This window comes from Mytilus edulis, unplaced genomic scaffold (genome assembly GCF_963676685.1).
Source record: "Mytilus edulis unplaced genomic scaffold, xbMytEdul2.2 SCAFFOLD_2254, whole genome shotgun sequence".
In the NCBI taxonomy this organism is placed as follows: Eukaryota; Metazoa; Mollusca; class Bivalvia; order Mytilida; family Mytilidae; genus Mytilus; species Mytilus edulis.
The window spans coordinates 1-15,894 of record NW_027267056.1 but is presented as its reverse complement, the minus strand read 5'-3'; the positions used below and the strand labels follow the sequence as shown (position 1 = coordinate 15,894).

At 36.0% G+C, this 15,894-nt stretch overlaps 13 non-coding genes and 1 pseudogene across 13 annotated transcripts; all 14 read right to left on the bottom strand.

Annotated features, from left to right (window-relative positions):
* Positions 1–1,461: 1,461 nt before the first annotated feature.
* On the bottom strand, positions 1,462–1,580 carry LOC139504864 (5S ribosomal RNA). The gene has a single exon (XR_011659424.1). It is a non-coding gene; the product is annotated as a 5S ribosomal RNA (ribosomal RNA).
* Positions 1,581–1,718: 138 nt separating this feature from the next.
* LOC139504863 (5S ribosomal RNA) lies at positions 1,719–1,837 on the bottom strand. Its single transcript, XR_011659423.1, has one exon. It is a non-coding gene; the product is annotated as a 5S ribosomal RNA (ribosomal RNA).
* Positions 1,838–3,807: 1,970 nt separating this feature from the next.
* LOC139504862 (5S ribosomal RNA) lies at positions 3,808–3,926 on the bottom strand. Its single transcript, XR_011659422.1, has one exon. It is a non-coding gene; the product is annotated as a 5S ribosomal RNA (ribosomal RNA).
* Positions 3,927–4,064: 138 nt separating this feature from the next.
* Positions 4,065–4,183, bottom strand: LOC139504861 (5S ribosomal RNA). The gene has a single exon (XR_011659421.1). It is a non-coding gene; the product is annotated as a 5S ribosomal RNA (ribosomal RNA).
* Positions 4,184–6,154: 1,971 nt separating this feature from the next.
* On the bottom strand, positions 6,155–6,273 carry LOC139504860 (5S ribosomal RNA). Its single transcript, XR_011659420.1, has one exon. It is a non-coding gene; the product is annotated as a 5S ribosomal RNA (ribosomal RNA).
* Positions 6,274–6,411: 138 nt separating this feature from the next.
* Positions 6,412–6,530, bottom strand: LOC139504859 (5S ribosomal RNA). Its single transcript, XR_011659419.1, has one exon. It is a non-coding gene; the product is annotated as a 5S ribosomal RNA (ribosomal RNA).
* Positions 6,531–8,500: 1,970 nt separating this feature from the next.
* Positions 8,501–8,619, bottom strand: LOC139504858 (5S ribosomal RNA). The gene has a single exon (XR_011659418.1). It is a non-coding gene; the product is annotated as a 5S ribosomal RNA (ribosomal RNA).
* Positions 8,620–8,757: 138 nt separating this feature from the next.
* Positions 8,758–8,876, bottom strand: LOC139504857 (5S ribosomal RNA). The gene has a single exon (XR_011659417.1). It is a non-coding gene; the product is annotated as a 5S ribosomal RNA (ribosomal RNA).
* Positions 8,877–10,844: 1,968 nt separating this feature from the next.
* Positions 10,845–10,963, bottom strand: LOC139504870 (5S ribosomal RNA). Its single transcript, XR_011659428.1, has one exon. It is a non-coding gene; the product is annotated as a 5S ribosomal RNA (ribosomal RNA).
* A 137-nt stretch (positions 10,964–11,100) lies between these two features.
* On the bottom strand, positions 11,101–11,219 carry LOC139504868 (5S ribosomal RNA). Its single transcript, XR_011659427.1, has one exon. It is a non-coding gene; the product is annotated as a 5S ribosomal RNA (ribosomal RNA).
* Positions 11,220–13,187: 1,968 nt separating this feature from the next.
* On the bottom strand, positions 13,188–13,306 carry LOC139504867 (5S ribosomal RNA). The gene has a single exon (XR_011659426.1). It is a non-coding gene; the product is annotated as a 5S ribosomal RNA (ribosomal RNA).
* A 138-nt stretch (positions 13,307–13,444) lies between these two features.
* Positions 13,445–13,563, bottom strand: LOC139504866 (5S ribosomal RNA). The gene has a single exon (XR_011659425.1). It is a non-coding gene; the product is annotated as a 5S ribosomal RNA (ribosomal RNA).
* A 1,970-nt stretch (positions 13,564–15,533) lies between these two features.
* LOC139504856 (5S ribosomal RNA) lies at positions 15,534–15,652 on the bottom strand. The gene has a single exon (XR_011659416.1). It is a non-coding gene; the product is annotated as a 5S ribosomal RNA (ribosomal RNA).
* A 138-nt stretch (positions 15,653–15,790) lies between these two features.
* On the bottom strand, positions 15,791–15,894 carry LOC139504865 (5S ribosomal RNA; annotated as a pseudogene; the record flags this gene model as incomplete).

Below are 15,894 nucleotides of genomic sequence, written 5' to 3'. Positions count from 1 at the left end.
TGCAGGTTTCTTTGCGGCAGTCTTTTTGGTAGGTGTCTTTGCCTTCTTTGGCTTGGCGGCTTTAGGTTTAACTACTTTCTTTGCTGGTTTCTTAGCTGGTTTAGCCACTTCCCCAATCTTAAAGCTTCCAGAAGCGCCGGTACCCTTCGACTGTTTCAAGCTATTGCTCTTCACTCCTGATTTCAGAGCTAACTTCAAGTGAGTGTTTACTGTTTTTGCATCGCTACCAACGCTGAAGTTTGCTAAGATATACTTAAGGATGGCTTGACGGCTGGAGCCTCCACGCTCTTTCAAAGCAGATATAGCCTTTCCGACCATCTCGCTGTATTTTGGATGAGTAGCTACTTTCTTTGGTTTAGCTGCAACTTTCTTCTTTGGTGACTTAGCTGGGGTCTTTACTACTGGTGCTGGTGCGTCTGACATTTTGCGGTTTTGGTTGTTGAACGATGTGTGCGAATGAACGACAGATTACAATGTTTACCAAACCTCACTGACATAGTGTAATTATCTATCTAACGCGGACCTCGACGAGAGCACCCTTAAACTTTCATGACAATCTAATTCAAACAGATCGACAAGAAAATCTGTGTGCTTGTTCGACAAGTTTTAATCATTTGTTTCAAATAAATTGTACGTTTTGATATATAAATCATACACGAAAATCTTCAGCAGGAATTTTTCTTTCAGAATATGTCATAAGAATTAAACAAAATACCACGAGTAAAGAAATATTTACGATTAATGTACAACTTGTCAATTTCTCTCGTGCGATTCTTCATCAGAAAACGTGTTGTATTATTTCACAAAAACTAGATTGTGCCGTAAAAATGATATACCTTTGTAGTAAAATCATTTCTTTATATGTTTTTGCTTTCAGATATACGTAGAAATAAAGAGACTTCCCAAAAATTTAGATTTTGCCTTCGATATGAAAGCACACAAAGATGGCAAACTTCGAAAGCGGGACTTCCTTGACCGAGATGAAAGACGTTTCAAATATTCGAATTTTTTACTGGAACTTTACAAGCTATAATTAGTATTTATTGTTTATTATTTGTTTTTGCTATAATGAATTTTTGCTAATCAGAATTCTTTCAGAAAAATAGTGAATCATATAAGCCCTGGTCAAAAAGAAAGAGGCGATTTCAAATGACGACAAAAGGCGGATACCATATTATCACAGACGACCTAATTTAAAAAAAAAATATATATATGTAGCCACATGCATGTGGAAGGAGTGGAATTCTTAAGTGTATATAACTTGACTTGCATGTATTTCACGTAAAAATATTTCACCATGCAGATGGGTATTGAAAAATAAATAAATTTATGAATGATTTATTTTCTGTTTTCTTCATTCATTGATAGCTAGATATGTTGAATATTACATCCAAGTAAATTAGTAAAAAAAATCATAGAACAATTATGTTTGGTAGGAATGCAAAATTATAAGTAAAAAAATGTCTACAACACCCGGTATTCCCAGGCGGTCACCCATCCAAGTACTAACCGGGCTCGACGTTGCTTAACTTCGGTGATCGGACGAGAACCGGTGTTTTCAACGTGATATGGTCGTAGACACAGAAGTGTTAAAATTTTTGATATATAAGGTTAGGTAGTAGCATTTTTGAAAAGAAATTTATATAAAACAGATTTTTTCAGAAGCAAAACTTTACATTAATTGTTTGGTAGAAATGCAAAATTATAGGTACAAAAAATGTCTACAACACCCGGTATTCCCAGGCGGTCACCCATCCAAGTACTAACCGGGCTCGACGTTGCTTAACTTCGGTGATCGGACGAGAACCGGTGTTTTCAACGTGATATGGTCGTAGACACAGAAGTGTCAAAATGTTTGATATATAAAGTTAGGAAGTAGCAATTTTGAACAGATCTAGAATTTGTATAAAAAAAATTTCAGGTTTAAGATAGAAGCAAAACTAAACACTTACTGCACGATCCAGAGAGTGGAAGATAGTAAAACTAGGCAAGTACACATGGACTTTATAGTAGAAAAAAATTGCAGAGAAGACAGAGAGATTTAGAATATGGGACAAGCTATATTTTATTTGTGACTAATACCATGCAACAATTTCAGACTCTTTTTGAAAAATTTTGGTAGCCCTTAAAAGGGCTGTTTAAGCTTTAAAAGCATCAGGATGCTTCCTTTATTTACTTCTTCTTTGGTGTCTTTGCCTTCTTTGGTTTAGCTGCAGCCTTTGTCTTCTTGGGAGATTTTGTGGCTTTCTTTGCAGATTTGGCAGCAGGTTTTGCAGCAGGTTTCTTTGCAGCTGGTTTCTTTGCTTTTGGTTTAGCTGCTTTCTTTTCACCTGCTGGTTTCTTTGCTGCAGGTTTCTTTGCGGCAGTCTTTTTGGTAGGTGTCTTTGCCTTCTTTGGCTTGGCGGCTTTAGGTTTAACTACTTTCTTTGCTGGTTTCTTAGCTGGTTTAGCCACTTCCCCAATCTTAAAGCTTCCAGAAGCGCCGGTACCCTTCGACTGTTTCAAGCTATTGCTCTTCACTCCTGATTTCAGAGCTAACTTCAAGTGAGTGTTTACTGTTTTTGCATCGCTACCAACGCTGAAGTTTGCTAAGATATACTTAAGGATGGCTTGACGGCTGGAGCCTCCACGCTCTTTCAAAGCAGATATAGCCCTTTCCGACCATCTCGCTGTATTTTGGATGAGTAGCTACTTTCTTTGGTTTAGCTGCAACTTTCTTCTTTGGTGACTTAGCTGGGGTCTTTACTACTGGTGCTGGTGCGTCTGACATTTTGCGGTTTTGGTTGTTGAACGATGTGTGCGAATGAACGACAGATTACAATGTTTACCAAACCTCACTGACATAGTGTAATTATCTATCTAACGCGGACCTCGACGAGAGCACCCTTAAACTTTCATGACAATCTAATTCAAACAGATCGACAAGAAAATCTGTGTGCTTGTTCGACAAGTTTTAATCATTTGTTTCAAATAAATTGTACGTTTTGATATATAAATCATACACGAAAATCTTCAGCAGGAATTTTTCTTTCAGAATATGTCATAAGAATTAAACAAAATACCACGAGTAAAGAAATATTTACGATTAATGTACAACTTGTCAATTTCTCTCGTGCGATTCTTCATCAGAAAACGTGTTGTATTATTTCACAAAAACTAGATTGTGCCGTAAAAATGATATACCTTTGTAGTAAAATCATTTCTTTATATGTTTTTGCTTTCAGATATACGTAGAAATAAAGAGACTTCCCAAAAATTTAGATTTTGCCTTCGATATGAAAGCACACAAAGATGGCAAACTTCGAAAGCGGGACTTCCTTGACCGAGATGAAAGACGTTTCAAATATTCGAATTTTTTACTGGAACTTTACAAGCTATAATTAGTATTTATTGTTTATTATTTGTTTTTGCTATAATGAATTTTTGCTAATCAGAATTCTTTCAGAAAAATAGTGAATCATATAAGCCCTGGTCAAAAAGAAAGAGGCGATTTCAAATGACGACAAAAGGCGGATACCATATTATCACAGACGACCTAATTTAAAAAAAAATATATATATGTAGCCACATGCATGTGGAAGGAGTGGAATTCTTAAGTGTATATAACTTGACTTGCATGTATTTCACGTAAAAATATTTCACCATGCAGATGGGTATTGAAAAATAAATAAATTTATGAATGATTTATTTTCTGTTTTCTTCATTCATTGATAGCTAGATATGTTGAATATTACATCCAAGTAAATTAGTAAAAAAAATCATAGAACAATTATGTTTGGTAGGAATGCAAAATTATAAGTAAAAAAATGTCTACAACACCCGGTATTCCCAGGCGGTCACCCATCCAAGTACTAACCGGGCTCGACGTTGCTTAACTTCGGTGATCGGACGAGAACCGGTGTTTTCAACGTGATATGGTCGTAGACACAGAAGTGTTAAAATTTTTGATATATAAGGTTAGGTAGTAGCATTTTTGAAAAGAAATTTATATAAAACAGATTTTTTCAGAAGCAAAACTTTACATTAATTGTTTGGTAGAAATGCAAAATTATAGGTACAAAAAATGTCTACAACACCCGGTATTCCCAGGCGGTCACCCATCCAAGTACTAACCGGGCTCGACGTTGCTTAACTTCGGTGATCGGACGAGAACCGGTGTTTTCAACGTGATATGGTCGTAGACACAGAAGTGTCAAAATGTTTGATATATAAAGTTAGGAAGTAGCAATTTTGAACAGATCTAGAATTTGTATAAAAAAAAATTTCAGGTTTAAGATAGAAGCAAAACTAAACACTTACTGCACGATCCAGAGAGTGGAAGATAGTAAAACTAGGCAAGTACACATGGACTTTATAGTAGAAAAAAATTGCAGAGAAGACAGAGAGATTTAGAATATGGGACAAGCTATATTTTATTTGTGACTAATACCATGCAACAATTTCAGACTCTTTTTGAAAAATTTTGGTAGCCCTTAAAAGGGCTGTTTAAGCTTTAAAAGCATCAGGATGCTTCCTTTATTTACTTCTTCTTTGGTGTCTTTGCCTTCTTTGGTTTAGCTGCAGCCTTTGTCTTCTTGGGAGATTTTGTGGCTTTCTTTGCAGATTTGGCAGCAGGTTTTGCAGCAGGTTTCTTTGCAGCTGGTTTCTTTGCTTTTGGTTTAGCTGCTTTCTTTTCACCTGCTGGTTTCTTTGCTGCAGGTTTCTTTGCGGCAGTCTTTTTGGTAGGTGTCTTTGCCTTCTTTGGCTTGGCGGCTTTAGGTTTAACTACTTTCTTTGCTGGTTTCTTAGCTGGTTTAGCCACTTCCCCAATCTTAAAGCTTCCAGAAGCGCCGGTACCCTTCGACTGTTTCAAGCTATTGCTCTTCACTCCTGATTTCAGAGCTAACTTCAAGTGAGTGTTTACTGTTTTTGCATCGCTACCAACGCTGAAGTTTGCTAAGATATACTTAAGGATGGCTTGACGGCTGGAGCCTCCACGCTCTTTCAAAGCAGATATAGCCTTTCCGACCATCTCGCTGTATTTTGGATGAGTAGCTACTTTCTTTGGTTTAGCTGCAACTTTCTTCTTTGGTGACTTAGCTGGGGTCTTTACTACTGGTGCTGGTGCGTCTGACATTTTGCGGTTTTGGTTGTTGAACGATGTGTGCGAATGAACGACAGATTACAATGTTTACCAAACCTCACTGACATAGTGTAATTATCTATCTAACGCGGACCTCGACGAGAGCACCCTTAAACTTTCATGACAATCTAATTCAAACAGATCGACAAGAAAATCTGTGTGCTTGTTCGACAAGTTTTAATCATTTGTTTCAAATAAATTGTACGTTTTGATATATAAATCATACACGAAAATCTTCAGCAGGAATTTTTCTTTCAGAATATGTCATAAGAATTAAACAAAATACCACGAGTAAAGAAATATTTACGATTAATGTACAACTTGTCAATTTCTCTCGTGCGATTCTTCATCAGAAAACGTGTTGTATTATTTCACAAAAACTAGATTGTGCCGTAAAAATGATATACCTTTGTAGTAAAATCATTTCTTTATATGTTTTTGCTTTCAGATATACGTAGAAATAAAGAGACTTCCCAAAAATTTAGATTTTGCCTTCGATATGAAAGCACACAAAGATGGCAAACTTCGAAAGCGGGACTTCCTTGACCGAGATGAAAGACGTTTCAAATATTCGAATTTTTTACTGGAACTTTACAAGCTATAATTAGTATTTATTGTTTATTATTTGTTTTTGCTATAATGAATTTTTGCTAATCAGAATTCTTTCAGAAAAATAGTGAATCATATAAGCCCTGGTCAAAAAGAAAGAGGCGATTTCAAATGACGACAAAAGGCGGATACCATATTATCACAGACGACCTAATTTAAAAAAAAAATATATATATGTAGCCACATGCATGTGGAAGGAGTGGAATTCTTAAGTGTATATAACTTGACTTGCATGTATTTCACGTAAAAATATTTCACCATGCAGATGGGTATTGAAAAATAAATAAATTTATGAATGATTTATTTTCTGTTTTCTTCATTCATTGATAGCTAGATATGTTGAATATTACATCCAAGTAAATTAGTAAAAAAAATCATAGAACAATTATGTTTGGTAGGAATGCAAAATTATAAGTAAAAAAATGTCTACAACACCCGGTATTCCCAGGCGGTCACCCATCCAAGTACTAACCGGGCTCGACGTTGCTTAACTTCGGTGATCGGACGAGAACCGGTGTTTTCAACGTGATATGGTCGTAGACACAGAAGTGTTAAAATTTTTGATATATAAGGTTAGGTAGTAGCATTTTTGAAAAGAAATTTATATAAAACAGATTTTTTCAGAAGCAAAACTTTACATTAATTGTTTGGTAGAAATGCAAAATTATAGGTACAAAAAATGTCTACAACACCCGGTATTCCCAGGCGGTCACCCATCCAAGTACTAACCGGGCTCGACGTTGCTTAACTTCGGTGATCGGACGAGAACCGGTGTTTTCAACGTGATATGGTCGTAGACACAGAAGTGTCAAAATGTTTGATATATAAAGTTAGGAAGTAGCAATTTTGAACAGATCTAGAATTTGTATAAAAAAAAATTTCAGGTTTAAGATAGAAGCAAAACTAAACACTTACTGCACGATCCAGAGAGTGGAAGATAGTAAAACTAGGCAAGTACACATGGACTTTATAGTAGAAAAAAATTGCAGAGAAGACAGAGAGATTTAGAATATGGGACAAGCTATATTTTATTTGTGACTAATACCATGCAACAATTTCAGACTCTTTTTGAAAAATTTTGGTAGCCCTTAAAAGGGCTGTTTAAGCTTTAAAAGCATCAGGATGCTTCCTTTATTTACTTCTTCTTTGGTGTCTTTGCCTTCTTTGGTTTAGCTGCAGCCTTTGTCTTCTTGGGAGATTTTGTGGCTTTCTTTGCAGATTTGGCAGCAGGTTTTGCAGCAGGTTTCTTTGCAGCTGGTTTCTTTGCTTTTGGTTTAGCTGCTTTCTTTTCACCTGCTGGTTTCTTTGCTGCAGGTTTCTTTGCGGCAGTCTTTTTGGTAGGTGTCTTTGCCTTCTTTGGCTTGGCGGCTTTAGGTTTAACTACTTTCTTTGCTGGTTTCTTAGCTGGTTTAGCCACTTCCCCAATCTTAAAGCTTCCAGAAGCGCCGGTACCCTTCGACTGTTTCAAGCTATTGCTCTTCACTCCTGATTTCAGAGCTAACTTCAAGTGAGTGTTTACTGTTTTTGCATCGCTACCAACGCTGAAGTTTGCTAAGATATACTTAAGGATGGCTTGACGGCTGGAGCCTCCACGCTCTTTCAAAGCAGATATAGCCTTTCCGACCATCTCGCTGTATTTTGGATGAGTAGCTACTTTCTTTGGTTTAGCTGCAACTTTCTTCTTTGGTGACTTAGCTGGGGTCTTTACTACTGGTGCTGGTGCGTCTGACATTTTGCGGTTTTGGTTGTTGAACGATGTGTGCGAATGAACGACAGATTACAATGTTTACCAAACCTCACTGACATAGTGTAATTATCTATCTAACGCGGACCTCGACGAGAGCACCCTTAAACTTTCATGACAATCTAATTCAAACAGATCGACAAGAAAATCTGTGTGCTTGTTCGACAAGTTTTAATCATTTGTTTCAAATAAATTGTACGTTTTGATATATAAATCATACACGAAAATCTTCAGCAGGAATTTTTCTTTCAGAATATGTCATAAGAATTAAACAAAATACCACGAGTAAAGAAATATTTACGATTAATGTACAACTTGTCAATTTCTCTCGTGCGATTCTTCATCAGAAAACGTGTTGTATTATTTCACAAAAACTAGATTGTGCCGTAAAAATGATATACCTTTGTAGTAAAATCATTTCTTTATATGTTTTTGCTTTCAGATATACGTAGAAATAAAGAGACTTCCCAAAAATTTAGATTTTGCCTTCGATATGAAAGCACACAAAGATGGCAAACTTCGAAAGCGGGACTTCCTTGACCGAGATGAAAGACGTTTCAAATATTCGAATTTTTTACTGGAACTTTACAAGCTATAATTAGTATTTATTGTTTATTATTTGTTTTTGCTATAATGAATTTTTGCTAATCAGAATTCTTTCAGAAAAATAGTGAATCATATAAGCCCTGGTCAAAAAGAAAGAGGCGATTTCAAATGACGACAAAAGGCGGATACCATATTATCACAGACGACCTAATTTAAAAAAAAATATATATATGTAGCCACATGCATGTGGAAGGAGTGGAATTCTTAAGTGTATATAACTTGACTTGCATGTATTTCACGTAAAAATATTTCACCATGCAGATGGGTATTGAAAAATAAATAAATTTATGAATGATTTATTTTCTGTTTTCTTCATTCATTGATAGCTAGATATGTTGAATATTACATCCAAGTAAATTAGTAAAAAAAATCATAGAACAATTATGTTTGGTAGGAATGCAAAATTATAAGTAAAAAAATGTCTACAACACCCGGTATTCCCAGGCGGTCACCCATCCAAGTACTAACCGGGCTCGACGTTGCTTAACTTCGGTGATCGGACGAGAACCGGTGTTTTCAACGTGATATGGTCGTAGACACAGAAGTGTTAAAATTTTTGATATATAAGGTTAGGTAGTAGCATTTTTGAAAAGAAATTTATATAAAACAGATTTTTTCAGAAGCAAAACTTTACATTAATTGTTTGGTAGAAATGCAAAATTATAGGTACAAAAAATGTCTACAACACCCGGTATTCCCAGGCGGTCACCCATCCAAGTACTAACCGGGCTCGACGTTGCTTAACTTCGGTGATCGGACGAGAACCGGTGTTTTCAACGTGATATGGTCGTAGACACAGAAGTGTCAAAATGTTTGATATATAAAGTTAGGAAGTAGCAATTTTGAACAGATCTAGAATTTGTATAAAAAAAAATTTCAGGTTTAAGATAGAAGCAAAACTAAACACTTACTGCACGATCCAGAGAGTGGAAGATAGTAAAACTAGGCAAGTACACATGGACTTTATAGTAGAAAAAAATTGCAGAGAAGACAGAGAGATTTAGAATATGGGACAAGCTATATTTTATTTGTGACTAATACCATGCAACAATTTCAGACTCTTTTTGAAAAATTTTGGTAGCCCTTAAAAGGGCTGTTTAAGCTTTAAAAGCATCAGGATGCTTCCTTTATTTACTTCTTCTTTGGTGTCTTTGCCTTCTTTGGTTTAGCTGCAGCCTTTGTCTTCTTGGGAGATTTTGTGGCTTTCTTTGCAGATTTGGCAGCAGGTTTTGCAGCAGGTTTCTTTGCAGCTGGTTTCTTTGCTTTTGGTTTAGCTGCTTTCTTTTCACCTGCTGGTTTCTTTGCTGCAGGTTTCTTTGCGGCAGTCTTTTTGGTAGGTGTCTTTGCCTTCTTTGGCTTGGCGGCTTTAGGTTTAACTACTTTCTTTGCTGGTTTCTTAGCTGGTTTAGCCACTTCCCCAATCTTAAAGCTTCCAGAAGCGCCGGTACCCTTCGACTGTTTCAAGCTATTGCTCTTCACTCCTGATTTCAGAGCTAACTTCAAGTGAGTGTTTACTGTTTTTGCATCGCTACCAACGCTGAAGTTTGCTAAGATATACTTAAGGATGGCTTGACGGCTGGAGCCTCCACGCTCTTTCAAAGCAGATATAGCCTTTCCGACCATCTCGCTGTATTTTGGATGAGTAGCTACTTTCTTTGGTTTAGCTGCAACTTTCTTCTTTGGTGACTTAGCTGGGGTCTTTACTACTGGTGCTGGTGCGTCTGACATTTTGCGGTTTTGGTTGTTGAACGATGTGTGCGAATGAACGACAGATTACAATGTTTACCAAACCTCACTGACATAGTGTAATTATCTATCTAACGCGGACCTCGACGAGAGCACCCTTAAACTTTCATGACAATCTAATTCAAACAGATCGACAAGAAAATCTGTGTGCTTGTTCGACAAGTTTTAATCATTTGTTTCAAATAAATTGTACGTTTTGATATATAAATCATACACGAAAATCTTCAGCAGGAATTTTTCTTTCAGAATATGTCATAAGAATTAAACAAAATACCACGAGTAAAGAAATATTTACGATTAATGTACAACTTGTCAATTTCTCTCGTGCGATTCTTCATCAGAAAACGTGTTGTATTATTTCACAAAAACTAGATTGTGCCGTAAAAATGATATACCTTTGTAGTAAAATCATTTCTTTATATGTTTTTGCTTTCAGATATACGTAGAAATAAAGAGACTTCCCAAAAATTTAGATTTTGCCTTCGATATGAAAGCACACAAAGATGGCAAACTTCGAAAGCGGGACTTCCTTGACCGAGATGAAAGACGTTTCAAATATTCGAATTTTTTACTGGAACTTTACAAGCTATAATTAGTATTTATTGTTTATTATTTGTTTTTGCTATAATGAATTTTTGCTAATCAGAATTCTTTCAGAAAAATAGTGAATCATATAAGCCCTGGTCAAAAGAAAGAGGCGATTTCAAATGACGACAAAAGGCGGATACCATATTATCACAGACGACCTAATTTAAAAAAAAAAATATATATGTAGCCACATGCATGTGGAAGGAGTGGAATTCTTAAGTGTATATAACTTGACTTGCATGTATTTCACGTAAAAATATTTCACCATGCAGATGGGTATTGAAAAATAAATAAATTTATGAATGATTTATTTCTGTTTTCTTCATTCATTGATAGCTAGATATGTTGAATATTACATCCAAGTAAATTAGTAAAAAAAATCATAGAACAATTATGTTTGGTAGGAATGCAAAATTATAAGTAAAAAAATGTCTACAACACCCGGTATTCCCAGGCGGTCACCCATCCAAGTACTAACCGGGCTCGACGTTGCTTAACTTCGGTGATCGGACGAGAACCGGTGTTTTCAACGTGATATGGTCGTAGACACAGAAGTGTTAAAATTTTTGATATATAAGGTTAGGTAGTAGCATTTTTGAAAAGAAATTTATATAAAACAGATTTTTTCAGAAGCAAAACTTTACATTAATTGTTTGGTAGAAATGCAAAATTATAGGTACAAAAATGTCTACAACACCCGGTATTCCCAGGCGGTCACCCATCCAAGTACTAACCGGGCTCGACGTTGCTTAACTTCGGTGATCGGACGAGAACCGGTGTTTTCAACGTGATATGGTCGTAGACACAGAAGTGTCAAAATGTTTGATATATAAAGTTAGGAAGTAGCAATTTTGAACAGATCTAGAATTTGTATAAAAAAAAATTTCAGGTTTAAGATAGAAGCAAAACTAAACACTTACTGCACGATCCAGAGAGTGGAAGATAGTAAAACTAGGCAAGTACACATGGACTTTATAGTAGAAAAAAATTGCAGAGAAGACAGAGAGATTTAGAATATGGGACAAGCTATATTTTATTTGTGACTAATACCATGCAACAATTTCAGACTCTTTTTGAAAATTTTGGTAGCCCTTAAAAGGGCTGTTTAAGCTTTAAAAGCATCAGGATGCTTCCTTTATTTACTTCTTCTTTGGTGTCTTTGCCTTCTTTGGTTTAGCTGCAGCCTTTGTCTTCTTGGGAGATTTTGTGGCTTTCTTTGCAGATTTGGCAGCAGGTTTTGCAGCAGGTTTCTTTGCAGCTGGTTTCTTTGCTTTTGGTTTAGCTGCTTTCTTTTCACCTGCTGGTTTCTTTGCTGCAGGTTTCTTTGCGGCAGTCTTTTTGGTAGGTGTCTTTGCCTTCTTTGGCTTGGCGGCTTTAGGTTTAACTACTTTCTTTGCTGGTTTCTTAGCTGGTTTAGCCACTTCCCCAATCTTAAAGCTTCCAGAAGCGCCGGTACCCTTCGACTGTTTCAAGCTATTGCTCTTCACTCCTGATTTCAGAGCTAACTTCAAGTGAGTGTTTACTGTTTTTGCATCGCTACCAACGCTGAAGTTTGCTAAGATATACTTAAGGATGGCTTGACGGCTGGAGCCTCCACGCTCTTTCAAAGCAGATATAGCCTTTCCGACCATCTCGCTGTATTTTGGATGAGTAGCTACTTTCTTTGGTTTAGCTGCAACTTTCTTCTTTGGTGACTTAGCTGGGGTCTTTACTACTGGTGCTGGTGCGTCTGACATTTGCGGTTTTGGTTGTTGAACGATGTGTGCGAATGAACGACAGATTACAATGTTTACCAAACCTCACTGACATAGTGTAATTATCTATCTAACGCGGACCTCGACGAGAGCACCCTTAAACTTTCATGACAATCTAATTCAAACAGATCGACAAGAAAATCTGTGTGCTTGTTCGACAAGTTTTAATCATTTGTTTCAAATAAATTGTACGTTTTGATATATAAATCATACACGAAAATCTTCAGCAGGAATTTTTCTTTCAGAATATGTCATAAGAATTAAACAAAATACCACGAGTAAAGAAATATTTACGATTAATGTACAACTTGTCAATTTCTCTCGTGCGATTCTTCATCAGAAAACGTGTTGTATTATTTCACAAAAACTAGATTGTGCCGTAAAAATGATATACCTTTGTAGTAAAATCATTTCTTTATATGTTTTTGCTTTCAGATATACGTAGAAATAAAGAGACTTCCCAAAAATTTAGATTTTGCCTTCGATATGAAAGCACACAAAGATGGCAAACTTCGAAAGCGGGACTTCCTTGACCGAGATGAAAGACGTTTCAAATATTCGAATTTTTTACTGGAACTTTACAAGCTATAATTAGTATTTATTGTTTATTATTTGTTTTTGCTATAATGAATTTTTGCTAATCAGAATTCTTTCAGAAAAATAGTGAATCATATAAGCCCTGGTCAAAAAGAAAGAGGCGATTTCAAATGACGACAAAAGGCGGATACCATATTATCACAGACGACCTAATTTAAAAAAAAAAAATATATATGTAGCCACATGCATGTGGAAGGAGTGGAATTCTTAAGTGTATATAACTTGACTTGCATGTATTTCACGTAAAAATATTTCACCATGCAGATGGGTATTGAAAAATAAATAAATTTATGAATGATTTATTTTCTGTTTTCTTCATTCATTGATAGCTAGATATGTTGAATATTACATCCAAGTAAATTAGTAAAAAAAATCATAGAACAATTATGTTTGGTAGAATGCAAAATTATAAGTAAAAAAATGTCTACAACACCCGGTATTCCCAGGCGGTCACCCATCCAAGTACTAACCGGGCTCGACGTTGCTTAACTTCGGTGATCGGACGAGAACCGGTGTTTTCAACGTGATATGGTCGTAGACACAGAAGTGTTAAAATTTTTGATATATAAGGTTAGGTAGTAGCATTTTTGAAAAGAAATTTATATAAAACAGATTTTTTCAGAAGCAAAACTTTACATTAATTGTTTGGTAGAAATGCAAAATTATAGGTACAAAAAATGTCTACAACACCCGGTATTCCCAGGCGGTCACCCATCCAAGTACTAACCGGGCTCGACGTTGCTTAACTTCGGTGATCGGACGAGAACCGGTGTTTTCAACGTGATATGGTCGTAGACACAGAAGTGTCAAAATGTTTGATATATAAAGTTAGGAAGTAGCAATTTTGAACAGATCTAGAATTTGTATAAAAAAAAATTTCAGGTTTAAGATAGAAGCAAAACTAAACACTTACTGCACGATCCAGAGAGTGGAAGATAGTAAAACTAGGCAAGTACACATGGACTTTATAGTAGAAAAAAATTGCAGAGAAGACAGAGAGATTTAGAATATGGGACAAGCTATATTTTATTTGTGACTAATACCATGCAACAATTTCAGACTCTTTTTGAAAAATTTTGGTAGCCCTTAAAAGGGCTGTTTAAGCTTTAAAAGCATCAGGATGCTTCCTTTATTTACTTCTTCTTTGGTGTCTTTGCCTTCTTTGGTTTAGCTGCAGCCTTTGTCTTCTTGGGAGATTTTGTGGCTTTCTTTGCAGATTTGGCAGCAGGTTTTGCAGCAGGTTTCTTTGCAGCTGGTTTCTTTGCTTTTGGTTTAGCTGCTTTCTTTTCACCTGCTGGTTTCTTTGCTGCAGGTTTCTTTGCGGCAGTCTTTTTGGTAGGTGTCTTTGCCTTCTTTGGCTTGGCGGCTTTAGGTTTAACTACTTTCTTTGCTGGTTTCTTAGCTGGTTTAGCCACTTCCCCAATCTTAAGCTTCCAGAAGCGCCGGTACCCTTCGACTGTTTCAAGCTATTGCTCTTCACTCCTGATTTCAGAGCTAACTTCAAGTGAGTGTTTACTGTTTTTGCATCGCTACCAACGCTGAAGTTTGCTAAGATATACTTAAGGATGGCTTGACGGCTGGAGCCTCCACGCTCTTTCAAAGCAGATATAGCCTTTCCGACCATCTCGCTGTATTTTGGATGAGTAGCTACTTTCTTTGGTTTAGCTGCAACTTTCTTCTTTGGTGACTTAGCTGGGGTCTTTACTACTGGTGCTGGTGCGTCTGACATTTTGCGGTTTTGGTTGTTGAACGATGTGTGCGAATGAACGACAGATTACAATGTTTACCAAACCTCACTGACATAGTGTAATTATCTATCTAACGCGGACCTCGACGAGAGCACCCTTAAACTTTCATGACAATCTAATTCAAACAGATCGACAAGAAAATCTGTGTGCTTGTTCGACAAGTTTTAATCATTTGTTTCAAATAAATTGTACGTTTTGATATATAAATCATACACGAAAATCTTCAGCAGGAATTTTTCTTTCAGAATATGTCATAAGAATTAAACAAAATACCACGAGTAAAGAAATATTTACGATTAATGTACAACTTGTCAATTTCTCTCGTGCGATTCTTCATCAGAAAACGTGTTGTATTATTTCACAAAAACTAGATTGTGCCGTAAAAATGATATACCTTTGTAGTAAAATCATTTCTTTATATGTTTTTGCTTTCAGATATACGTAGAAATAAAGAGACTTCCCAAAAATTTAGATTTTGCCTTCGATATGAAAGCACACAAAGATGGCAAACTTCGAAAGCGGGACTTCCTTGACGAGATGAAAGACGTTTCAAATATTCGAATTTTTTACTGGAACTTTACAAGCTATAATTAGTATTTATTGTTTATTATTTGTTTTTTGCTATAATGAATTTTTGCTAATCAGAATTCTTTCAGAAAAATAGTGAATCATATAAGCCCTGGTCAAAAAGAAAGAGGCGATTTCAAATGACGACAAAAGGCGGATACCATATTATCACAGACGACCTAATTTAAAAAAAAAAAATATATATGTAGCCACATGCATGTGGAAGGAGTGGAATTCTTAAGTGTATATAACTTGACTTGCATGTATTTCACGTAAAAATATTTCACCATGCAGATGGGTATTGAAAAATAAATAAATTTATGAATGATTTATTTTCTGTTTTCTTCATTCATTGATAGCTAGATATGTTGAATATTACATCCAAGTAAATTAGTAAAAAAAATCATAGAACAATTATGTTTGGTAGGAATGCAAAATTATAAGTAAAAAAATGTCTACAACACCCGGTATTCCCAGGCGGTCACCCATCCAAGTACTAACCGGGCTCGACGTTGCTTAACTTCGGTGATCGGACGAGAACCGGTGTTTTCAACGTGATATGGTCGTAGACACAGAAGTGTTAAAATTTTTGATATATAAGGTTAGGTAGTAGCATTTTTGAAAAGAAATTTATATAAAACAGATTTTTTCAGAAGCAAAACTTTACATTAATTGTTTGGTAGAAATGCAAAATTATAGGTACAAAAAATGTCTACAACACCCGGTATTCCCAGGCGGTCACCCATCCAAGTACTAACCGGGCTCGACGTTGCTTAACTTCGGTGATCGGACGAGAACCGGTGTTTTATCAAC